Source organism: Aulostomus chinensis, chromosome 12, assembly GCF_037954235.1.
Source record: "Aulostomus chinensis isolate RoL2024-O1b breed Wild chromosome 12, RoL_Achi_v1.0, whole genome shotgun sequence".
NCBI lineage: Eukaryota > Metazoa > Chordata > Actinopteri > Syngnathiformes > Aulostomidae > Aulostomus > Aulostomus chinensis.
Window position 1 is genome coordinate 25,486,755 of NC_141331.1, and position 25,400 is coordinate 25,512,154.

Below are 25,400 nucleotides of genomic sequence, written 5' to 3' on the forward strand. Positions count from 1 at the left end.
TATTTTAGTTAATGGTTTGAGGAGAATTAGAATACACAAAGTAAACAATTACCCCCCCCCCCCAAAAAAAAAACCCCAACGTAAACCAGAGTAACTTCCATCCAAACATGGTGTGTTTGAGCTTGAAAAGACTAAAAGCATCCCCTTGTCAGCCTTCACTCCCTCTGCTGGGTAGTGGAGGTGCAAAGGAAACAATAACAGGTTGTTTCACTCTCCAGCTCAATCACACACTCATGAAAGTGAGTAATGGTGTGTGGTGATCTATGTTCCCAAAAGAGTGTGTCTCACGACCAGCACCCCATGACACGTCGTCATACTACGTTATGCTGACTATTTTTTTAATCAAGTGAACTCATGGAGGGGAAAAAAAAAACCTGGTGCTGACAAGCTGTAAAATGTCACATCCCAATTTATTCTTCTGTAGTGTGTGTGTGTGTGTGTGTGTGTGTGTGTGTGTGTGTGTGTGTGTGTGTGTGTGTGTGTGTGTGTGTGTGTGTGTGTGGTCGATGAAACGTTTTCAGATCCACCGTGAGTCCAGTGAACATTTGTGACAAGTCTGAAGAGCTTCCGTTGCCGCTTCCCGGAGAGATGGCAGTAACAGACGGAGATCTCAAGCGTCTCACCTCCTGGTCTACGGCTGCTGCCTGATGTGCCGGGTCACATTTAAAAGATGCCGTGACTCACGCGACTCACAGCAAGGACGTCGCTTTCATAAACGTTTGAATGTGCCACCCTCATGTGTTTGCGGTATACGCTGCTGTTCTATTTACATTCCAGCTGCGAGTATATATTGAGGTGGTGTTGCAACATGGATGTAAGGAGCCGATGTGGGTTTCCTCAGGAAGTTGCTGGCATCTTTAGGGATGAAAAAGGAAGTCCCACCATCTGTGAGAGATTGAGAGTAGACCTCCTTTGTACTCCTTTGCATGTAGGAGCATGCTGGAGCCAGCAGAGGAGGCTCGGGTATCTTGTTGGGACATCAACCAGAATGTGCTGCAGGGAGGAGGCCACAGAGCAAGCTGAGACGCAGGAGGAGGGGTTACAGCTTCATGCTGGCCTGGGAACACCTCAGAGTTCCCCGGGCTGAGCTGCCTAGTGTGGCCAATCAGAAGTCTGGGGTCCTCTGCTACTGTACCTCCATGAGCACTGACTCAAGTATATCCCAGTCCAACCTGCTGCCTTGTACAAACATCAGCCACACTCAGTTAACATAGAGCAACGCATGAACAGTCACTCACGACCGCACTCTCATGTTAGGACTATTGCTGCAATGACACGTCACACTGTATGGTCATGAGAAACCCAGCCAGGTGTACAATGCAGAAATCACATGCCTCAAATAAGCATTCAACAAATAATCATGTCTCTTTACACACCTATGTTGGTTAATGCATGCATGCGAGCACACACACACACACACACACACACACACACACACACACACACACACACACACACACACACACACACTCTAACACACAAACATTATTTAGCTCTTTTTTTCCCCAACCAGGAAGTTAGCATCCCCCTGGGTTCCCTCATCCAAAAGTCAACAGGATCCATACTGATTTTTGATCACTGCGTAAAATCAGCTCAAACAGAAGTGTATGAGCCTTCCATGTTTTCTTGGTAAGGATAAACCTCACAAAAGAACGTCACTTTAGGATTTTTAAAGAATAAATGCATTCGTTAGAAGTGTGAAGCTGTGAGCGAACTAGACCGCAGCCACAAGCTCAGTGTTGACTGACATGTTTTATTTTATATGTTAAAATAGCTTAAGTCAATGTCAGACTAAAACCCAAGTTCAGAAATCCCTTCGACTTGGAGACGAGGGAACCAGACATTCAGCAACGCAAACTTATTCCAGTTCCAAGGTGGAGGACTCGTTCCCTCTCTGGGTATTAAAGTTCATAAAACAGCCTCCTCCTGGCTTCATGCAATGGAAGAGCAGAAGAGCTCAGTCACTCATCAGTGTCAAGAGTCTGTAGTGTCCCACTGTGAGAGGGGGGTGCAGATGTGGAGGATTTTCAGACGTCTCCTTGACCTTTTGGCTTGTTGGAACTCGAAAATGTCCCGCCTGCTAGGGATTCTTTTGTAAAAAGGTGTGCTCCCCACTGCTCTGTCCCTCACTGGTTTTGGGGCTTTTTTTGTTTTATACAGTTGTTCAAATGTAATGCCAGGCTTCCTTATCACTCAGGTGCCAAAACCAAAACAAACTGGAAAAAGAACTTGAAGACACAGCCATCATGAAAGTTACATCCATCCCTTTTATTATAGTATCACATGTGTTCACACCACATTGAGAGACCTTCAGAAAGACTCATTTTACACCAACCATCCCCCGCACTTCATCTCCCATGACTCCATTCATCATCATCTCTACATGAAAATAGTTGTGTTGTGGAACAGAGCCCATGTGGCTCAGCGGGGGAGAGATGTGTCATCGTGGAGCTGTGAGTCACTGGTATGTAGCTCGCCTTAACATGAAGTCATAGTGAGAACCCACACCAAGACATCAGTGGTGTATAATCCACTCTGACTGACGGGGTTCCTCCAGTTATGTTCATATTTTAGGAAGTGATTCTCGATAGACGCCTGAAAATGTCAGCTGTCTCATCACACCAGCTCATACAGTATGTGACAGACTTACATAAATGATTCGTAATCCCTGGGTCTCCTTGGCAGGTTCTTCTCATGAACAACACGCGTCTTCAGCGCTGGTTGTATTTTCTTGAAAACATCACCGCACTATAGTGCTCAACTGTACAGGGCGCATGAGTGTCAGACCTGGACCGATGAGCAAAGGTGGCCTGGTCTGATGAGTCACGTTTTCTTTGAGCTCATGTGGATGGACAGGTGTGTGGGCAGGGCTACCCAGAGAAAGAGGTGACACCAGGACCTACAGTGAACCAGCAGGCCAAAAGGAAACACACACACACACACACACACACACACACACACACACACACACACACATGCAGACACAGACCCACACACTGTGTTGCAGAAATGCAAAACAGTACCAAGATCCCAAGTTTCCCAAATTAATCAATAATGGGTTTTTTTTACATGGTTAAACAAAAGGTTACCACAACATTTTAAATTGACAATAACATGTATGTTTTTATGGTGCTTTAATGACTCGGGGGAAGGACAGTTAAACTAGAAACTAAGCTAGGAGCTAAGCTAGGAGCTAAGCTAGGAACTAAGGCAGAGGTGCCGCAGGTCCAGTTCAACCTTGCAGTTCAAGTCAATTTTATTTCTATAGAACCAAATCCCTACCAAAGTTCCCTCCTGACTCTGTCCAAGTAGAGCAGGTCCAGCACCTCCCTCCTTCAATGAACCTCCACCCAACAATTCTCCATCAGCAAGCACATCCTGCAACAGCAGCCACCAGAACCTTCCTTTACCAGCAGGAAGGTGGAGCAGATCCAGGATCAGTGGGGACGGAGAGAGAGCAGGAGAGCAGGACAGCGACAAAGACAGAGAATGGAGGAAGACAGAGAGACAGAAGGAAAGAGAGGGACAGAGATAAAGAGAGAGAGAAAGGGAAGAGTACCCGTACCTGTACCCGTACCCGTACCCGTACCTGTACCTGTACCTGTACCTGTACCCGTACCTGTACCTGTACCCGTACCTATACCTGTACCTGTACCTGTACCCCTACCTGTACCCGTACCCGTACCCATACCTGTACCTGTACCTGTACCCGTACCTATACCTGTACCTGTACCTGTACCCGTACCTGTACCTGTACCTGTACCTATACCTGTACCTGTACCTGTACCCGTACCTATACCTGTACCTGTACCTGTACCCGTACATGTACCTATACCTGTAGCATGCGCACTGAGAACTTGCGTGTTGACGCGAAAACGCGCCGCGAGTTATTTGCGTCGTTCGCGTTGCAAGTGAAATGTGTCCTCATGTTCTGTTAATGTTTGCAAAAACTATGTGAAATCCAGTTGATTGGAATAAGAGGTGTAGTTTGTACTGTCATTTTTATCATTATTTTATTAAACTGTATTATGGAACTTCTGTTTTTGGATTATCATTCGTACCTCTGTGTTTGCCAGATAGAGGGATCCAAATATTGAATTGAAAAATAAAAATGAAACCTTTTTTTGACGCATCATAACAGACTAATATTCAGATGTTTTATTAAGGAATAAGTATTTTAAACTTACATGGTGGACCAGAGTCCATGGTGTGGTGATTAAGTGACCCAGAGGATCAAATTATAGGTATTCTGCATAATTCAGGGGGCAACGACAAGAAATAACATTTGTGACACTGTTGGTCACACCTGTGACAATACAAAGAAGAATTTGGGACAGTTGAGGCACACTGAGGAAAAAAGTTAATTTCGAGCCCTGGAGGCAGAAATGTTTTATTATTAGTGAGTTCTGTGATAGGTTCCAGCCCCCCCCCCCCCCCCCCCGGAAGGATGGAGTTCTGTGAGATTTTATGATTGACACCTCGCTCAGCAGCATGTGTGGAACGGTTCACTTGTTACTCAGAGTGATGTTGTTATCTTATCTCAGTGGTGCAAGCTTTTATTTCAGAAATGCATAAATCACAACTTAAGTATAACTAATTTTGAGCTTGATTATAACTTCGCTGAACTAAGTTTGAACTTACACACAGCTGGTGCAGCAGGATGCAGTGGTTACTTGTTCCACTCTGCAGCTCCATGTTTTTGCTTGCAGTAGGCCAGTATCCACCCTCTAACTGCCCAGATGCACTCAGGGAACATCTGCAGAAGAAACATCTGATCTCCCACCGACACCCCCCTCTGAAGCAGCTCAGTTCAGATGAGTTCACTTGTGGTCTCTGTGTAAGTTAATTGACAGCGCTGCTATGTGACAGTTTCAGTGACAGTTGCTGCTGCAGAGAAGCTAATAAAAACCTACCTGAGGTCTACGACGGGCCAGGAGCGTCTCGAGGGCCTGCACTGATCAGCATGGATAGTGAGGTTTCTAGTCAGATAGCGTTTGACGACATCATAGATGACGTGTCAGATTTTAAGATATGTACCAGAAACATGGAAGATTGCAGTTTTATGTGCTAGTCTTCTGTGTTTTCTTTTTTGCATTTTTTGATTCTTTGAGGCCCACAGTATTACAGGGAACCAAATACTTGAAGTATTAACTGATTCTGTTCAACGTAGCACCTTTTCAGTACATGTTGTTGAAGCAAAAATATTCGCTGTCACTTGGAGGACTGAGTGACTTTGTTAATAATGTTGATATTATCTTAATAATAATGTTTCCAAAAGGGCAGGTAGTTGTTAATATTTAAAAATGTATTCATTCCTTGATATGTTTCATCCATCCCTCCATCCATCCATCATCCATCCATCCATCCATCCATCCATCCATCCATCCCTCCATGTTCCCCCTCTTCTCCTGTTGAGGGTGGTGGGGGTGGAGCCTATCCCAGCAGCCTTCCCCCTGGACAGGTCACCAGTCCATGGCAGGGCCAACACATAGAGACAGACAACCATTGGCTCTCCCAGCCACGCCTACGGTCAATTTAGAGTCTGGATTAACCTGGTCCCTCTTGATGTCTTTGGACTGTGGAGGAAGCTGGAGTACCAGAGAGAACCCAGCAGGAACAGGGAGAACATGGAGACTCACCCAGAAAGACCCCGTGCTGCAGCCGGGGCTCCACCCTCAACCTTCTTGCTGGGGGGCCACAGTGCTGACCACTGCTCCACGTGCCCCCATTTGACATGTTCCTTGGTTTGTATAAAAATTATACTTTTTGTCTTCAAACCAGTGTGGTCCCTGATGTTTCTGTGTGTGTGTGGGGGGCACCACATCCCACATCCCAGGCAGAAAGAGGCAGAACAGGCAGATTTCCATCTGCGAGCAAAGGGTTTTGACTCACAAAAAAAGCTGTGATTTGCAAAAGAATTTTAAGATAATTATAAATTAATTTGACTTGAAGAAGAAGAGAAAGAGGAATTAAGTCATGAAAGTTTTGCTCTCAACCCTGTTTTGTTTGATTGCTCAATAAAGATGTGAATTAACCTCCATCTATATGGACCTACACTTTATGGTCAGAACAGTGTTGCTGCATTCAGAGGTCCTCCACAAGTACTTAAGTTAAAGTTACATAAACCTAATTCCTGCTGAGGACCAGGATACCAGGTCCCCCGGGGCGCCCTGGACCCCACTTTGAGAACCGTAAGTTTGCCAACGCTCACAAGACTACAGAAGCTGTAGCGCTGGAAAGATACACCTCACTCCTCAGTGGATACGATCACAATACTGGATATGTATTTTAAAATGAATTGTGATGGGTTATTGTGTTTCATTGCAGACTCGGCCTGAGACAGTCACAACCACCAGGCTCCTTTTAGCTAATTTCACAATTTATGAGGTGGTGAGCGATGTGACGCAGCTCCTGCTCCACGTTTCATACCAGCGTTTCTGAATAAATGTCTCCTCCTACAGGCGAGTGTTGGGTACAACGATCTTGTCACAGCCCTGGTGATCCAGTGCGACCCAAAGCCTCTTTTCCTGAAGGGGTTCTTGAGAGTGGTTAATTGTTCCTGAACATCCTCGTCACTGCTGCAAATCTGTTTGATGGAGATTTTTCTCCTCTGCTTTTAATTTCTGACTAAGAAAGATGAAAAAACTATGTTTGCTGTCTGTGCTGCTCAGTTGTCCTTTGGTTCCTTTGAACACAAAACAGACATCATGCAGGTTAGAGCTTAGATCCGGCCCTAAAATTCAGCCCGATCCTGTGCATGGTCTCTCTGAGCCCAGCCTGGTCCATCTCATTAACTGTGTTTGTTGGCATGAGCCTGTTTTAACCCCTAGGTTTTCACTAAGTTGGATTTTGTCCACCCGGACCGCAGAAGTGTGAGACGAGGTTTGTGTAGTCACGGACCTCTGCCTTCACAGATGTGCAGTGCAAACGGCTGGACAAGCTATGGCGCTCATTTTCTCCCAGGAGAGAGCTCGCTGGCTCAACCTCTCAGGCCTGTCTCACGAGGAGAAAAGAAACAGGAAGGTGAGGCACTCCAGCTGTGTCTACCCAGAAAGACGTCCCCCTGCTCCTCAAGCATTGAGGAGGACGCTCACCGAGGCAGCAGCGCACCCGCCACCCTGCCACATTCTGAAGCGTCAAGCCCTCAATCCAACAGCCCCTCAGAGAAATGGCAAGGGCCTGGAGCTCAAGGGCTTCTCACTGGGCTTCTCTCTCCTCCTCCTGTCCTCAGACGTGTTACTAACTCCTCTTCTTCTCCCCTCATCCCAGATCCCAGGTGCTGCTGGAGGAGGCTACAGACCCGAAGAGGCTCCAGCTGCCACCCGTAGCTCCACCTGCTCACGTCCCCGTCTGTCCATCAGTCTCTTCCCTTTCTCTCCCTCTTTATCTCTGTCCCTCTCTCTCCTTCTGTTTCTCTGTCTTCCTCCATTCTCTGTCTTTGTCTCTGTCCATCAGTCTCTTCTCCTTTCTCTCTCTCTTTATCTCTGTCCCTCTCTTTTCTTCTGTCTCTCTGTCTTCCTCCATTCTCTCTCTTTGTCTCTGTCCTGCTCTCCTGCTCTCTCTCCGTCCCCACTGATCCTGGATCTGCTCCACCTTCCTGCTGGTAAAGGAAGGTTCTGGTGGCTGCTGTTGCAGGATGTGCTTGCTGATGGAGAATTGTTGGGTGGAGGTTCATTGAAGGAGGGAGATGCTGGACCTGCTCTACTTGGAAAGAGTCAGGACAGAACTTTGGTAGGGATTTGGTGCCGTACAAATAAAACTGACATGACTTGACTTCTCTGAGTCGTATGAGTGAGGTTTCTCACCGAGCCACCCTCCTTGCTGAGTTGGATGAGTAGAGGTTGGTTAGCTAGACTGAAGCGATGACAATGCGCCGTGCTTATATAAGGCAGGAGGAAGTACTGCCTTCAACACATTACATACGTCATACATGTGGCTGGCGTAGTGTAACATGGCTTCTGGGGAACCCGCTTGAGTTGCGTGTCCCACAGTAAGGCACACACTCAGAGAACTGGGGTTATGAAAATAACCTTTAGTTTGTTTGTGTCCGGGCAACAAGAGCAGCACGTGCACTCTATGATGTGGACATATTGTGCTTCCAATCAAGTACCGACAGGAAATATTTCCACAAGTATAAATCATTTTTCCTGTCAACCAGTGTTGTTGTGTGCCAGACGAACTGGACCAGCAGGGGGCAGAATGGAAGGAACCATGTTTTATGTTGCAGTCCACTGTGGAAGCTGCATGACAGACAAGAACAGATTCTGTCCTCACGGGTGACTGTGGAGGATGGTTCTGGCTCTGCGGGATGTCAGCCGCTCTCTCAGCAACTCTTGACTTGAGGCGCGAGACAAATGCTAATTAGCTGTATCCAAATCTCAACAAAGGAAGCTCTGCTGTCAGAGACACAAACTCCTGAGTGGAAGGTGCCACTCTTAAAGTAGCTGACAGGTATTGACCCATCAGGGCTGTTTGCTGAGAAAACCCTGCATTTTCAACAATGGTCTTGTTTTTCTGATTCCTTTTTAGATTATTTTAAGATTCTGGACCTGTTGAGTCACCATGGGAATCCTCTCCAACACGTGATGCACAAAGTAGAAAAGTTGATACGAGTGAAATCTGCAAGTGAAACTATGTTGTGCACCCTTATGAGCTTAGAACTTTTTAAGGTGTTTACGCAATCCACACATGTCCCAGAGCGATAAAAGTCAACAAAACCCAACTATTTAACACCCACAACATTCCAGCAGTGAGGGGGACTTTGGAGAAGGACGGTGTCAGGAGAGGTGTCACAGTCAGGCTCCACTCAGCTGACGCGCCTCCTCAGAGAGGCTGGAGGCCATTTAAGTTCAAAGATAATCAGGAATCTTCTCCAAGCAACGCAGGTTTTACAACAAGTACTTTGCAGAATAAAAAAAAAAAAAGCAAAAATATGGAGAAAAAAAATTCCATCTGGTTTGTGCCCTATATGCACATGATTAGCATTATCTGGTGACGTCACGTAATTTAGATTTACCTCAGGATCAGCAAAGTCCATTATTTACTTGAATTTACTGCCATAGAATTTGTACTACGGGTTCTACGAAGCAGAACAGTGACACATAGGAAACACTGTATATCTACTACTTCAATATCCCACATCTGTACTCTGTGCGCAGCACGGTGGAGCAGTGGTCAGCACTGTCCCCTCACAGCAAGAAGGTTGTGGGTCGAGCCCCGGCTCCATCACGGGGTCTTTCTGTGCGAGTCTCCAAGTTCTCCCTGTGCCTGCTGGGTTCTCTCTGGTACTCCAGCTTCCTCCACAGTCCAAAGACATCAAGAGGGACCAGGTTAATCCAGACTCTAAATTGACCGTAGGCGTGGCTGGGAGAGCCGATGGTTGTCTGTCTCTATGTGTTGGCCCTGCCATGGACTGGTGACCTGTCCAGGGGGAAGGCTGCCTCTCACCTGAAGGCTGCTGGGATAGGCTCTTTTTGGAATTTATAGATCTTTTGTACAATACTTGCATGTCTGAGATAATATACACACTTGAAACATGATTGCACATTTAAATATTCATATCAACATTTAAACATGGGAGGTGAATCATTTAAAACTTTTTTTTTTTTTTACACAACAGATGGTAGTTTCCTCTGTGGCCACACGGGGGCAGCAAATCACCGATGGATGTCGCAGGAACCAACCTGAGCGTCTCTCTGTGCTCTCAAATGTTTAACAAATGGCGCCAGGCAGTTTAACGTTGATGTCTGCACGTGGCATTCTCCATCTAATGAGCCCAGAGGATCGTCTTGTTTGACAGCTGAGTCAGGTGCCATTCTCTCCTCCCTAAGATTGAGGTCTCAGTACAGAGCAGCTGACAATAGCAGGAGTGTTTGCACATGGAGGTGGTTTGACATTGCAGTGGGAGTCAGTTCTCCGTGACCACGATTGAAGTCTTTGCCATTTATACTGTGCAGCAAAATGACAGTGCTGTGAAAAATACAGTGAATGATTTACAGACCTCAGAGCACTCATGGAAACTTTGACAGACTTTGTGTGTCATGTCTGCTGACACTCCTCTCTTTATTTGCCAACTTTTGAAGAAGTACATGTCACTCTGCAGATTACTTTGACCAAGAAAGTGATCCACTGTATGTTGTGACCTTTCAGACAAATTATCAAGGGTTTTTAGACTCTGGAACACAAGATTAATACAAAAATCTGAAAGGGTTCACCTTTCCTCATGCTTTAATTTATTTTCATGTTTGCTGGAATCACACCACTTTACCTCGAGACCCTCCCACCGAGAGGCGATGATTTAACCTGTCAACATCCCACAATACCAGCACATTTCTTTTATGTAGTTTGTCTCCAGCTTTACTCACCTTCCACTGAGGTACTTTGATCCTGTCTGATGCCGCAATGCTCAGCAGTCTCAGTAGGTGGCACTGTTGAATTCGTTTGTTCAACCATTGGCGATCAGTACTCATACTAATGTATGTTCATTTCTTTTAAAAACAGTAAGAATCAATATTTGGCAGGATTTTTGATAATGAATAAACGCGTCAAAAGTAATTTTCCTGTAAATTCGCTGTTGTTTTAATGTCCTAACGTGGAATATTGGCCTGGATATTCGTCGGAACTTTGAAGACTTACTTATAAGACACGTTTTACTTGTGAACATGACATACATTGAATGAATTCAGTGCATCAAGGTGGCACTCTATCAGTGAGTCCATTCTGGTGCGTCTACATTTTTTAGTTTGAACATTTAAAGATCAAACAAGCCCAACCAGCGTCCGAGTGCTGAGATTGTGAGGAGGAAGCCATCTTTGGAGTTCTTTGGGAACGGTGAACCCACTCAAGAACATATTAGGTTGGCCCCCATTCAGTCCCAACACTGAGTCATCACCAAGGAGCTGTAAAGTTGGATTGCATGTAACAATCACGGAACACGACAGATACAGCGGTGGAAGCTCAAACCCAGAGGCCTTACAGGGACACTCCCACTACTCCCACTACTCCCACTACTCCCACTTTCCTACTTTTCATCTCAAGTATTGAGTCAGTGAATCTCTATGAGAAAGATTCAGATAAAGGCCTTCATGTTGATTTATTTGTGATCATGGAATCAGAATTAGCATGAATCTGTCACGAAAGAGAAAGGTTTCCTCTTAACGGACTCTGAATTAATCTGAGCTCTGGATCTTTTCTTATCGTACCTTATCAATATACTCCACCCTTCAAGAATCTGCAGTGAACGTCATGTATACGCTCACTGAGCACAGCAAACCCTGTGGCCCTTCGCTAACGTCGTCTACTGTCCCCTGGAAAACTAATTAAGTGACTTCTGTACGAGGCCAGTGACAGTACACCCTGTTCAAGTGAATCCTTAAATACGCAGACGACCTCAAAACTCCAGATCTGACTTTTGTATTTCAGCTGTGAGTTCTTATAAACAATGATGTCACACAAAAAAAAGGGGGGGGGGGACCTGCTTTTCTTAAATTCCTTCAACTAAATGAGATGTACGTTAAACTCTTATCAGACACTCCAGGGCTGCGTACAGATGTCAGGTGTGAGTGCAGTGTTTGGGTGTCTGGCTCCAGCTGTACAAGCTCAGGACGTCAACGCTAAATTTGACTTCTTCGTCTGTAAGGCGGCGTTCTGTTTTCAGCAGAGCAGAGAAGAATCACGAAAAACTGCCGTCATCGGATGCCAGTTGAAACATTATTGCTGCGGAGGACTGAGCTGCTGGCTGGGAAAGCACTGGATAAACAACCTCCAGTCCTCTTGTGAAAATAATGTCATTCACATCATTATTCCTCAGTGCAACAAAGTCACAAAGAAAATCAGCTGAAAAAATTGAAGAGGGCCAGTAAAATGTGGAGGTCCAGTGTTCAGTTTCTCGCTCAGTGGTTTCAGGTTGCAAGTGATTTCAAGAGCGATTCATTGCAAGTTACATATTTGAAGCAGAATCTGCTTCAAGGTCTCCCTTAAAAAACAACAAGATCTCGCCGCCAGCAGGTGAGGTGGTTTCCTTGCTAGAAGGCAGTTCCTGTGAAAGCGTTTGGTTTGCATCTGATTGTCTGGTGGAAAAGTGAGCTTTGTTCCCAGGTTTTGGTCTGGTTTGCACCATGTAAGGCTTCTACTTCTTTCTTCTTGCTCTTGAATTTTGTGCTTGACATCATTTCCTCTCAAGGAGCTAACCCTGACAATTTCAACAATAACAAAAAGACGACAACACCAAAAACAGCTTCCTCTCAGTCCCGCAGTTTCCAAGATTCATAAGCAAAACTCTCCATGTAAATGGAGAGAAACGTGCCGTCGAATTCCGAGTGCAGAGAGCTCACCCACAGCTCCGCGGCGTTTCACTGAGCTTCCTTCAGCCTCCTCTGCTTTTCAAAATATTCATTCTGCTTGGAACACCTTTCACTTTACTTCAGCCATTTGCAGCCTCACAGTCACGTTCCATTTTTTCCATTTCCGGTTTCACTTCCAGTTCAAACAGTGGGGAGACTGATCACATCTGACAGATCTTGATTGCTGAGCCAAGCTGATGCAATGACATCCAGCAATTCTATATTTTTCAAATTGGGAAATATCAAATTTGTTGTGTTACAACACATTACAAGAAGAACTGACTAAATAAACAGGAAGCAGTTATGTTTTTCTTCCATATTAGGCAATATAGGTTTACCGTCTTGTTTTGACTTCACCGATCACTCATGGTGACAAGTGGCACGTGCTGCCTGCAGCCTGGACCCTCAGTGATTCCATGGCTTTATATGGTGGAATCACAACATCGGAGCAGCGGCCAGGAACAGGGAGGCCAGGGGAGGCAGGGAGCCGAGGGAATGAAGACGGGATGAGAAATGGGAATGACACGGATAGTCAAAGTGATGAGAAGCAGATGAGGAAGAGAAAAATAGAGAGTGAGAGCGAAAAAAGCAGGAGAGAACCCTAACCCTTCTCTGTACGTCTTGATGTATCATCCACATAAACATTCTGTAAAAGGAAAGAAAACCTTTTTATATCTTATGGTTAATTTTGATTTATCAGGTCTGATGCTACTTTTTAAAAAAATTATTTTAAGACGAGCAGGTGAAATCAAATCTTATGGCGTGCCAGAGTTGGCCCATGGGCCACACTTTGGTCAGCACTGGTCCAGACAAGCATCTTAGCATCAATAACACATAAAACACTGTTGAAGTAGGTAGATCTCAGTGGTTTTATTATATGGGTGGAAGCCACAGAGGACATATCTGCAGACAGGATGACCCCACCGTGACCCCGCTGTTGATCATATTGGAATGTTTGCGTGGGACAGGACCAACTATTGTCCATGATGTGAGCAAACGGGTATGTGGTCTATGACTGCAGGTGCCAGCTCCCAGTGGTGGCTCTCGTTCGTGAAAGGCACAAACTGATTGGCCAACGTCAAAAAGTCGGTCTGGAGTGAAAAGGAAATATTTCTTTGTCCTCTTTGGTACAGTTGGACGTGACCTCCTATTTTGTTCGGGTCAAAAGGCTCTTTGACAAAAACTGGCAAGCTCAACTTTTAGACATTGAAGAGCAGTCTAGAAGTTGAATATTGCAGTTCCTTCCACGTAGCTGATGCTAGCGAGGCTGTCGACTCACAGCTCAGCAGCTCTGACCAATTTTGGTGTTGAGATGTTGATAACGTCGTGTTTCCCTTGCAGTCTTCAAACAGATTGATTGAGACAGCCTTGTCTCCCTTGTTGACACATGGTTTGAGCTCAGCTGCAGTGCAAGTGTGTGTAGGTGTGCACACACTCTCTGCTCAGAGGTATGACAACTACTGCACTATCTATGATCCAACATCGTTTTTCAAGAAAACCTGTTTTGGTGACATTGTTTTGGAATTGCAAGCAGCGGTGGTGCAGTGGTCATCACTGTGGCCCCCAGCAAGAAGGTTGTGGGTGGAGCCCCGGCTGGAGCACAGGCTCTTTCTGGGTGAGTCTCCATGTTCTCCCTGTTCCTGCTGGGTTCTCTCTGGTACTCCAGCTTCCTCCCACAGTCCAAAGACATCAAGAGGGGACCAGGTTAATCTAGACTCTAAATTGACCGTAGGCGTGGCTGGGAGAGCCAATGGTTGTCTGTCTCTATGTGTTGGCCCTGCCATGGACTGGTGACCTGTCCAGGGGGAAGGCTGCTGGGATAGGCTCCACCCCCCGCGACCCTGAACAGGAGAAGAGGTAGGAAATGGATGGATGGATGGTTTTGAATTGAAATTCTGTTGACGTTGGTTGTAGCAGTTAAAACACAGGTGATGTCATCAGATGTTACAGAGGCTGCCGAAGGAGGATGTCTCATTGCATCTTGATGTCATTTGTGCCTGTGAGGTTCCAGTATTTTTGTAGGGTGAAGAGGATCCAATTCTGTGGGGTGCGTTTGCATGTTCTCCCCATTCCTGACACACAGACAAGGCGGGAATTAACACCAAAACTTTGCTTGTGAGGTTAGTTAGAGACTCTAAATTGTAGGTTTGAGTGTGAATACATTTCTGGCTCTATATGTGGCCCTGCCATGGACTGATGACCGGTCCAGGGTGACCCTGCTTCTCACCCTCTGACAGCTGGGATAGACTCCAGCTTGGATGGATTGATGGAATATTCTGTTGATATTGTGCAGCAAAATACTCCTTCTTGCAGTACAATCATGTAAAGGTGTGTGGAGGAGGCTCCAGACCTGAAGAGGCTCCAGCTGCCACCCGTAGCTCCACCTGCTCACGTCCCCGTCTGTCCATCAGTCTCTCCTCCTTTCTCTCCCTCTTTATCTCTGTCCCTCTCTTTCCTTCTGTCTCTCTGTCTTCCTCCATTCTCTGTCTTTGTCTCTGTCCATCAGTCTCTCCTCCTTTCTCTCTCTTTATCTCTGTCCCTCTCTTTCCTTCTGTCTCTCTGTCTTCCTCCATTCTCTGTCTTTGTCTCTGTCCATCAGTCTCTCCTCCTTTCTCTCTCTCTTTATCTCTGTCCCTCTCTCTCCTTCTGTCTCTCTTTCTTCCTCCATTCTCTCTCTTTGTCTCTGTCCATCAGTCTCTCCTCCTTTCTCTCTCTCTTCATCTCTGTCCCTCTCTTTCCTTCTGTATATCTGTCTTCCTCCATTCTCTGTCTTTGTCTCTGTCCATCAGTCTCTCCTCCTTTCTCTCTCTCTTTATCTCTGTCCCTCTCTTTCCTTCTGTCTCTCTGTCCTCCTCCATTCTCTGTCTTTGTCTCTGTCCTGCTCTCCTGCTCTCTCTCCGTCCCCACTGATCCTGGATCTGCTCCACCTTCCTGCTGGTAAAGGAAGGTTCTGGTGGCTGCTGTTGCAGGATGTGCTGCTGATGGAGAATTTTTGGGTGGAGGTTCATTGAAGGAGGGAGGTGCTGGACCTGCTCTACTTGGACAGAGTCAGGACAGAACTTTGGTTGGGGTTTGGTGCCGCACAAATAAACCTGACTTGACTTGAACAAACAAGGTACCAGGAACATGAGCTCAGACTCCAGGTAAGTAAGTTGGTAACGTGACTGCACACATGAACAGTTTTTGTTTCGAGCTGTTTAAAGATGCTCTCAGGGTGCAGATACTTGTAAAGGAAGGTTTACGTTTTCTCACAATGACACGAAGATGCGGCTCTGCGGGTTACATTCAAGTAATTCTTTCATACACAGGGAATTAAAAGTCATGAAACTTGGATTCTGCATACCAGACAGCTGCTCCACCTGCTGAGCTAAACGTCCGCCTCATTAGAACCTGAGTGATGGAGTCCCTCTAATCACGCAGGCGACAGAGACTGATGTGGCTTTACAGAAATTCTTAAGTAGCAAGCACTCATGTTAAGAATTTCAGCAAAAAAGCAAAAAATAAAATACAGCATTGAAAATCACAATGACCCCCAACCCTCACTCGACCCTAACTTAACCCCGACTCTATTGGTTTAGGTTATAGCTGGTAATTGAAGCAGATTTTAGGAGGAGGAGCAGGAGGAAGATGGTTCCAAGTGTAGATTTTAATGTTACTGGCATGTCAAGTTTGTATGCTACTCAGAATGAGTAGGATCGGTTTTTTTCGAGGATCATTGATTTTGCAGGTTTTTCTCCGTGACACACTGGTATCCTGGTGGCGGTTGTTGCACATCTGGATGAGACATCTGGATGCAGAGCGAGAGAGTAAACATTTTAAATGGGGAGAATGAGAAGTAAAGTAAACGTTTAGAGGCACCACATCAAACCACTGTATATTAGGAAACTGATATTGGGAAAAAAGTCACATCGCACTTGTTTCACCTGCCAAAAATGGTGTCTGACATATGGAGAACAAGATTTGTGAGTCAGAACTACGAATTAATCAGTTGCTCTCAAATAATGCTCAAGAATTTCTCCACACACGTGATGGCAAATGAATTCACAATATCTTGAGACGTACGGAAGTTACGCAATAAAATAACAAAGTTATCATACGAGCATTATTCACACCAAATCAATTATTGTCTAACTGTGAGGATCAATGAATGCGGATTCCCCTGCAGTCATGACTCCAACGCTGTTTGTCACATTGGATCTTTGTTTGCAGAGATTTCACGACTTGGATTTGGTTTGTCAGTGATGGGGTTGTGTGTTGGGATGATGCAATTTATCAAGTAACTTTAGATCAAAGAGTAATAATAGCACATGGAGCATAAGTGGCGCCTCTCTGATACCGACTACAGACGTACATACTCATGACATTCCCATAAATGAGAAACAATGAGCTATTAAGCTCAAACAGAGGGTGAACCCTTCCTGAAAGCGAGCCATCTGAGTGAAGTGAATGAACCTTTATGCTCTGGCCGAATGACAAATTCAGTCTGTCAGTCACTCAAAAGATTCGGCTGGTGAATGAGGCACATCTATGAGCTAGCATTGCTTACGTAATTTCCCAGCATTTGGAAGTTGCTACAACACAGTTCTCCTAGCTTGCACTTGCTATCAGTTAGCCGCTGGATTGAACCGCATGATGTTAGCATCACTGTGAGAGGGACACATTAGAGCTTGTTAGAAACAAGCAGACTGAATTCAGTCAGCAGGGCATTTTGAGTTTGTGACTTTCCGTTGCTCTCCAAGCAACCCCACCATTGCTCCATCGCTCAGGTTTGTTGACAGGAGGTTTGGCGTTTACGTGCTGCGTTTGACTTGGCACACGTGTAGACCCAGCAGACCTTTGAAGTGCCTATAATGAGTTTGCATTTCATGTTCAGGTAGACAAATCTGGGCTTGCTGCCAAGTGTGTGTGTGTACGTGTGTGTGTGTGTGTGTGTGTGTACGTGTGTGTGTGTACGTGTGTGTGTGTACACATGCAGGCTTATGTTGCATGTATAAGTTTAAAACGATATTAAAACAATCAACATTGGAAAGGCGAGCCAACAATCAGCCAAAAACTACATTTGTTCAGCTGCTAAAGCAAGAAATTAACTTCATCTGGGATCCACTGCTTCGGTCCCTGGCTCAGATCTCAGCGTCACTGAGGCACACAAGCGCTCGGCCAGGCAAACACCGATTCTGTGCTATGTTTTTCTTTGTCTGCTGCCTCTGATTAATCTGTCAAAGATTTAGTTTTACTGTTATTTTATCATGTTTCAGGCTCTAGTTTAAATGTTGTGGGTGTGTTTGTCTGGTGCAAAAACTACGATGCTGATTTCCATACAACTGTGTGGATGGGCCGAGGAAGAACCTGGCAAATTTGTATCCAGAGACATGAAAGAAGAATGGACAAAGCAGCTTGCTCTCCCACATAACACCTCGGTAACATCTTTTGCAAGTCAGTGACTCGGAAATCGACTCTAATTTATAATTTATTGGCGTCGATGAATCACAAGTGCATCCGGCCTGTGATGCTAGCTGGACTGTGCAAGTCAACAATGTAACAAGGGTGACGCGAAGTTTCTGAGCAAGCACAACTGGACCGTCTCTGCAGAGCTGTCCCGTCTCAAGCTGTCAACATGAACTTTCCAACTCTCAGTGAAGGAGAGGGTTTTTTTATGAGTTGAACTGCAAATCTCATGTCACGGCGCACAGAGAGTTAAGACGTCACCATTGTCTTTGAAAATCGACAGTCCACAGAGTTCATGGAGTGGGCTGGACATGTCTTCATGAATTATGAGTCCTAAACCTACTGCTTCGTGCGTCACCCATCCCTTAGTAGCCACTCACAATTTTGTTCATTAAAAATATAAATGATAGATTCAAAATATCTTATATCAAGCAATTCAGCTAAAAACTACTGGAATGCTTAGTGATGAATTATGGATATTTATACAGTAAAATATCAAAAAGTATAAAATGTGAAGGACATATGAGTGAACTGCCGTGTAGATTAATACGTTAGTCATTTAACAGATTGTTAATTAACTGCTCCCCATAAGTTGCAGTAAAAATAACAGTGTTGTGTATCATGGAAAAAGCTCCCACTCTTTCAGGGCTGGACGTCTGATCCGGATGAAATGTTTCACAAATATTAAAATCTCGTCATGATACAATCATTCTGATGGGAAGACTGGAAAACTCCTAAAGGAGCGACGCTTGGGTCAAACTGAAAGTGTTGCAGGCTGACAACAAAGTGTGAAACCAATCAGCCTTTAGGTGGCGCATTTTTACAGCATTGAGAAATACGAAAAACCTTTTTAATGGTTGAATTTGGTCAGAAAAACCATCAGACTTCAGTCGCTTTTACACCGGACATCAATGCACTAATTTGCCCGTCTTTTTTGCGGCTCGGTCCGAGGTTTTAGACGGAATGCGGCTAATTGGGGGTCAGTTTTGGCCTGGCGATATTCTTCCTCCGAGGGGTCACTTATTGCTGACTCCATTGTTATGTAAATCCAAGCCGTCACTGTGTGAGGTGGGCGGAGGTGTCGACGATGACGCAAACAGCTGTGTGACCCACGGATGGGAGTCACCGCTGAGAGGACCGATCAGCACCTCACTGAAGGATGGCTTGTTGTATGGAAGGGCCGCGGAGGAGCTTGGTCGACGTGGCTGTCGCCGGATGAAGGAACAGGTCACAGGGTTGAAGATTCTTCTGACGCATGTGTTGTACACCACTGTTCACGCGCAACTTCGTGCTGCACGTCACGCGTTTACGCCCACGCAAGTTGAAAAGAGGAATGTTACGCCTCTATTTCACACAGGCAAGACGGCAAATTCCTCCTCTTCCTGGAGCAGTTTGGCGCATTCTGTGTTCAAAAAAGGCTTTCAACTGATTCTCATGATTGCTGACCCAGAAGAACAGACAGGCCTGGAGAGAAGAGGCAGAACGGCGTCCATAAATGTGTGTGTGAGTTTGAACTGGCCTGCTGTGACAGGACGCTGCGTTCACAAACGCTGTTGAAATTCACAACCCTGAAATAAAAAGACTTGGAATCAGTGAAGGTTCTTTGTCTGTGTCATAGGATATCTCACATCGGGGCACGAGCCTGATCCAGAGCTGCAGTCCTCCAAGAAATGTTGCTTTTTCATACAAGAGAATGTTGTATGTCAGGCAAAATGCATCACAAAGAAGATGCTGGACCTGGTAGAGGGGACCTGCACATAAACACCAGAAATGCATGCACGCATGCAGATAATCTGATCTGCAGCCCTGCACGTAGTTATCATCTGGTGAACCTCGTGCACCCTGACAACAGCTCACATCGAGCTGTAAGTGGGTCATGGTGGGAGACCTACCCCCACCAGGGTTGACCTCACATCTGAATATTCGTCTTCATTTTCTTTTTGATCAGTCAGATATGAACACAAATAGTCCAAAGCCTCTTTAAGCCACTTACAGTGATTATGTTAATCAGATTTGAGGGTATTTATAAATCAAATCCCTCTGACGGTTTATTGAGCTGATGAAAACTGGGAATTATTCGTCTTACTGGGTTAGAAGCTGTGGACGCTAACGGATGATATTCTAACAATTGCTGGAAAAAATAAATAAATAATGGCAACCAATATGTGGGTGACAGTGGAGAAAACTGACACAGGTCACTAAACTGCTTATATTTGGATAACGCAAGCAGCCCTGCTAGCTGATATTTTAATGCAGAGAAAACCAAGACCATGTTGTTCCAACGGTGTCTGTTTTTCGCCCACAGCCTGACTGTGACTTGGAGCCAGCTGGTGGAAGTCTGCAGGGGTGCTCCTCAAATGTGAAGTTTAGTCACAGTTTTGTTTTCTGCGGCTTCACAGTCTTCACTGTAACCCAGCACCCGGTTTTTAAGGCATTTCTGGACAATTTGAGAGCCTAGAAGGAGTACATCCAACTAAAAAAACTATTAAAAAAAAAAAAGAACACACAGTTTCCTGATGCCAACAGGGGCCCGACGACTAAATCACCCCAAATTGTCTTCCTTTGACTTTTCTACACAAGTTCGTTGAAAAATCAGCCTTATAGGTTTGCGTTGTAGTGCTGAAAGACAGACAGACAGACAGACAGACAGACAAATGCCACAAAAACCACTACTTTCTTGTTAGAAGTAATGAACAGTTACGAATCCTCAAATAGGATCTCGTGAGCGTGGAACAGCTTGGAGGCCACCGCAAATCTTGTGAAGATCATCTCTTGTGTCATTTGTGCGCAGGGAACTTTGGCTTGTCTCCTTCTGGGTTTGCTCGTTTTTGTGGCATGGATGGACCGTCTTGGTCTTTTATTTTTGGTATCTGACACAATATAAAGTGCACATCAACACTCCAAACTCCAACTCTGGCCGGTGTTATGCAACCATGATGTCATCCAAAGGGGAGCTTTTGTAGGCTACAAGTATGCTGAACTCTCCCCTACATTCATGAAAATGAGCGCTGTTCTGAACAGAAGCAGCTCACTCGGTCGCATCTCTCAATATCTGACGAGGGATTTGGTGAATGTGGTTTGTGTAAATCATCCTTTACTCTATGACAGCAAAGTTGGTCAGGTAATGAAATCCTTGCAGACAATTCATGTGAAAATGACTTTCCTGTGCCTGGTTAACCAAGCGTAGTAAATTTAGATAGTATTGCAATATAATGGGGTAATGGTCTGCAGCGCTTCAGGAGAGCAGCTCACTTGGTTGTAGACGGAGAGCTCTCGCCTCTCCTCCAACGAGCTTCTTCACTTCCAGAGAATCTCGAGTCTACAGAGTTATGTCATTGATTACCATGTCATTGATTACCATGTCATTGATTACCATGTCATTGATTACCATGTCATTGATTACCAAGTCATTGACTACAATCTCATTGATTACCAGGTCATTGATTACCATGTCATTGATTACCATGTCATTGATTACCATGTCATTGATTACCATCTCATTGATTTCCTTCTCACTGATTACCATCTCATTGATTACCATCTCATTGATTACCATGTCATTGATTACCATCTCATTGATTTCCATCTCATTGATTACCATGTCATTGATTACCATGTCATTGATTACCATGTCATTGATTACCATCTCATTGATTTCCTTCTCACTGATTACCATCTCATTGATTACCATCTCATTGATTACCATGTCATTGATTACCATCTCATTGATTTCCATCTCATTGATTACCATGTCATTGATTACCAAGTCATTGACTACCATGTCATTGATTACCATCTCATTGATTACCAGGTCATTGATTTCCTTCTCACTGATTACCATCTCATTGATTACCATGTCACTGATTACCATCTCATTGATTACCATCTCATTGATTACCATGTCATTGATTACCATGTCATTGACTACCATGTCATTGATTACCATCTCATTGATTTCCATCTCATTGATTACCATGTCATTGATTACCATGTCATTGATTACCAAGTCATTGATTACCATCTCATTGATTACCATCTCATTGATTTCCATCTCATTGATTACCATGTCATTGATTAACATGTCATTGATTACCATCTCATTGATTACCATCTCATTGATTAACATGTCATTGATTACCATCTCATTGATTACCATCTCATTGATTAACATGTCATTGATTACCATCTCATTGATTACCATCTCATTGATTACCATGTCATTGATTAACATCTCATTGATTACCAGGTCATTGATTACCAAGTCATTGATTACCATCTCATTGATTACCAGGTCATTGATTACCATCTCATTGATTACCATGTCATTGATTACCAAGTCATTGATTACCATCTCATTGATTACCATCTCATTGATTACCAAGTCATTGATTACCAAGTCATTGATTACCATGTCGTTGATGCCACTTGGACTAGCAGTCCCCCGAGCTGTAAGAGTCACAATTGTTTGGGTTATTAGAGTGAACGGATGCAAATCACAAGACTGTTTGGGGACAAGAACTGTTTTCTACAGGAACTGGATGCACTCACCAAGTGGTGCTAAAGATGACACCATCAGCTCCTCTGTGTCCGTTCTGGTGCTGAGTCATGAGTTCATTTCAAAATTTGTAACGGCTTTTCCCATTGTTTAACTTCTGAGCTCACACAGACAAGAAAAACAAAGTCGAATTTGCCGCTCAGAGAAAGCTGTGGTTGTTGAGCTGAGGGTGCGGACGGAACCATCGGCATCGCTGGTACAGGGCGGTGCCGGCCAGCCCAGCTCTAGCACCTGAATCTGAATGTTTGATCAAAGTGATTCAGGCTCTGGTTCTTGTTTGAAGTTGGATCTCCAATAAACTGATTAATGTCCTTGAGTGTGACAACATAATTAACTCAGGATGAGGAAACTGAAGCAAAAATGGCAGTGCTGCAGCGCTAACAGAAGTACGAGGCTGGTTTGAAAGGGTTCACAAGAATAAGTGCACAACATCGTGCCTTGACGGTGTGACTCAAAGAGCGTCATCATATCAGTAGCTGGCTGGCAGCGAGGGATGCTCATGCCGCTGCTGCCCACTTACAGGAAATGCTACATGCTAATTGATGTCTAAGTTATTAGCAGATTGTACTTTATCTCTTTATGTTTATTTCCACCATTGATTCAAGATGATTCTACACAGATAACGTGATATTTTCATGTCAGACCCTGGTCACAGTACTCTCACTTGAGCACAGATGTTCAGCAGGCTGCTTCTGTCACCTCTGCTCAAACTACAGCAACTTCAGTCACCACTTCAGAAGTTTTCACTGATTTGACTGTGGTTTCTTTCAAGCTTCATTTACTCCTTCAATCCCTCGTCATGTCTTTGAAAAACTACTGGGTCGAGGCCGTCTGTGACCTCATCACATCTTTCCTGCTTGTGTGTGGGAGAGGTCAAAGATTACATTCCCTCATTGTCACTCTTTGGAAAATTAGAAGCAGAAGCAGGGGAAGTCATCGACTGAACCCTGGTAGGAGAGGACTTGAGTGCGAACATCAAAAAACATTCCTGAGATGGAATGTTCCACATTCACAGAAGAGGTCTTTCCAAAGCTTCTGCCAAAAAGATAAATGCGTATACTCTACTGCGTAAGATACAGTGGAAATGTAATACAATATCGAAGTATTGTACTGTAGCGTTGCGGTTAGTCAGGGTGTAAGAGGGCTGGCCATCTTACCTTCACCTCTAATATCCTCACTTCCTCTTCATGACCCCTTCTTAATGTAACATTCACTTTAAATACGCAGTCCTTAACATTTACTTTGCATGGAAATAAACTTGAAACAGTTAATGCAAATGTCAAGAATGGGTGGTTTGGGATCCTGTTATTTTACTGCTATTCTTACTTTTATTATTGGGTTGTTGTTGTTGTTGTGTAAGATGTCTCTTCTAAATCTCTTTCATTTCTCAAAAGTTTTTTTGTACTGATTTATTTCATTATAGCTTAGTCACGTTTGGGGGAGAAATATTAAAAACCTACAGCCCAAGCATGGATACAGCACAGAGAACCGTCAGACCATCGTTTCTGTGTCAGTGCAGAGAAAGTCCAGCTTTTTGTTCTTAACTTCTGAGAGGAAAAGTTACTGGTGAGTGCAGCTGGTTAGATTTACAATAAATGAGTTTCAAGGAGGTGACATAGTGGAGCACTGGTCAGCACTGTGCTAAACAGCAAACCAGCAGCAGCAGCAGCAGCAGCAGCAGCAGCAGCAGGTGACGTCTGCACTGGAACCAAACTGAAGGCCCAGAAGGCCTGCCTGGTGTGTCTGCTCTCCTACTGTCAGACTCACCTGGAGCCTCTTCTGTCAGCTTCAGGTCTGAAAAAACATCAGCCGATCGAGCCGGTGGAGAACCTGGAGGGCAGGATGGGTATGAAGCACCATAAACCTCTGGAGCTCTTCTGTAAGAGCAACCAGGTGTGTGTCTGCCTGCACTGCACCTACTCAGACCACAAAACCCATGAAGTTGTTCCTCTGGAGGAAGAATATGAAGAGAGGAAGGTGGAGCTGAGGACGACTGAGGCTGACATGCAGCAGATGATCCAGGAGAGACAACTGAAGATTCAAGAGTTCCAACATTCAGTTGACCTCAGAGAGAGAAAGAGGAAGGTGTTCAGGTCTTCGCAGCTCTGAAACGGTCCGTGGAGAGAGGCCTGAATGAGCTCGTGGGGATCATCGAAGAGAAGCGGAGAACAGCAAAGAACCAGGCTGAAGACTTGATCAGAGAGCTGCAACAGGAAGTCTCTGAGCTGAAGGAGAGAAGCTCTGAGGTGGAGCACCTCTCACACTCTGAAGACCACCTCCACCTCCTCCAGACCTTCCCATCCCTGAAAACTGCTCCGGACACCAAAGACTGCACAGAGGTCCACATCCGTCCACCGTCATATGAGGGGACTGCGGCTCAGCTGTGGCTCAGCTGGAGGAGACGCTCAGTGAAGACTTGAAGGAGCTGTTTTACGTTGAGCTGAAGAGAGTCCAGCAGCGTGAGGTGGATGTGATAGAGCTCAACCTCGCTTCATCCTGTCTGGTAACAGGAAACAAGTCAGTGTTGGTGATGTGAGGAAGAATCAACCCACAGAGAGTCTCTTGTCTTTGTGTCTAAGGAAATCAGAGTTTCTCTCCAGGCCAGTTTTACTTTGAGGTTCAGGAAAAGACCAGGAGTGACCAGAGAGTCCAGCATCAGGAAGGGAATCCCCACATGCACCCCTCAGAGCGGTTACTGGATGGTAATTGTGAGAAGTGGATATGAGTGTGATGCTGGTGATGACTCTCTGCTCCGTCTCTCTCTGAAATCTGCACCTCAGAAGGATGGATGCATGGATCACGACTGGAGTCTGGTCTCCTTCTATGACGTGGATGCTGCGGTTCTCATCTACTCCTTTACTGGCCATCTGGTCTTCAATCCTGGTTCAAAACATGGCAGTAAAAACTCTGCCCCTCTGATCATCTGTCCTGTCAATCAAACAGCTTGATTGGTTTAATCATCAGTGATTAATGATTCACTGCTGGCAGCACAAAGCTTTCTGTTTGTGAGTGAACTGTCTTTATTTATGCTTTTGTGTGTGTGTGTGTGTGTGTGTGTG

General features: G+C 45.0%; 1 pseudogene; it reads left to right on the forward strand.

Moving 5' to 3' along the window:
* The first annotated feature begins 808 nt into the window (after positions 1 to 808).
* On the forward strand, positions 809 to 24,877 carry LOC147252562 (uncharacterized; annotated as a pseudogene).
* Positions 24,878 to 25,400: the final 523 nt, after the last annotated feature.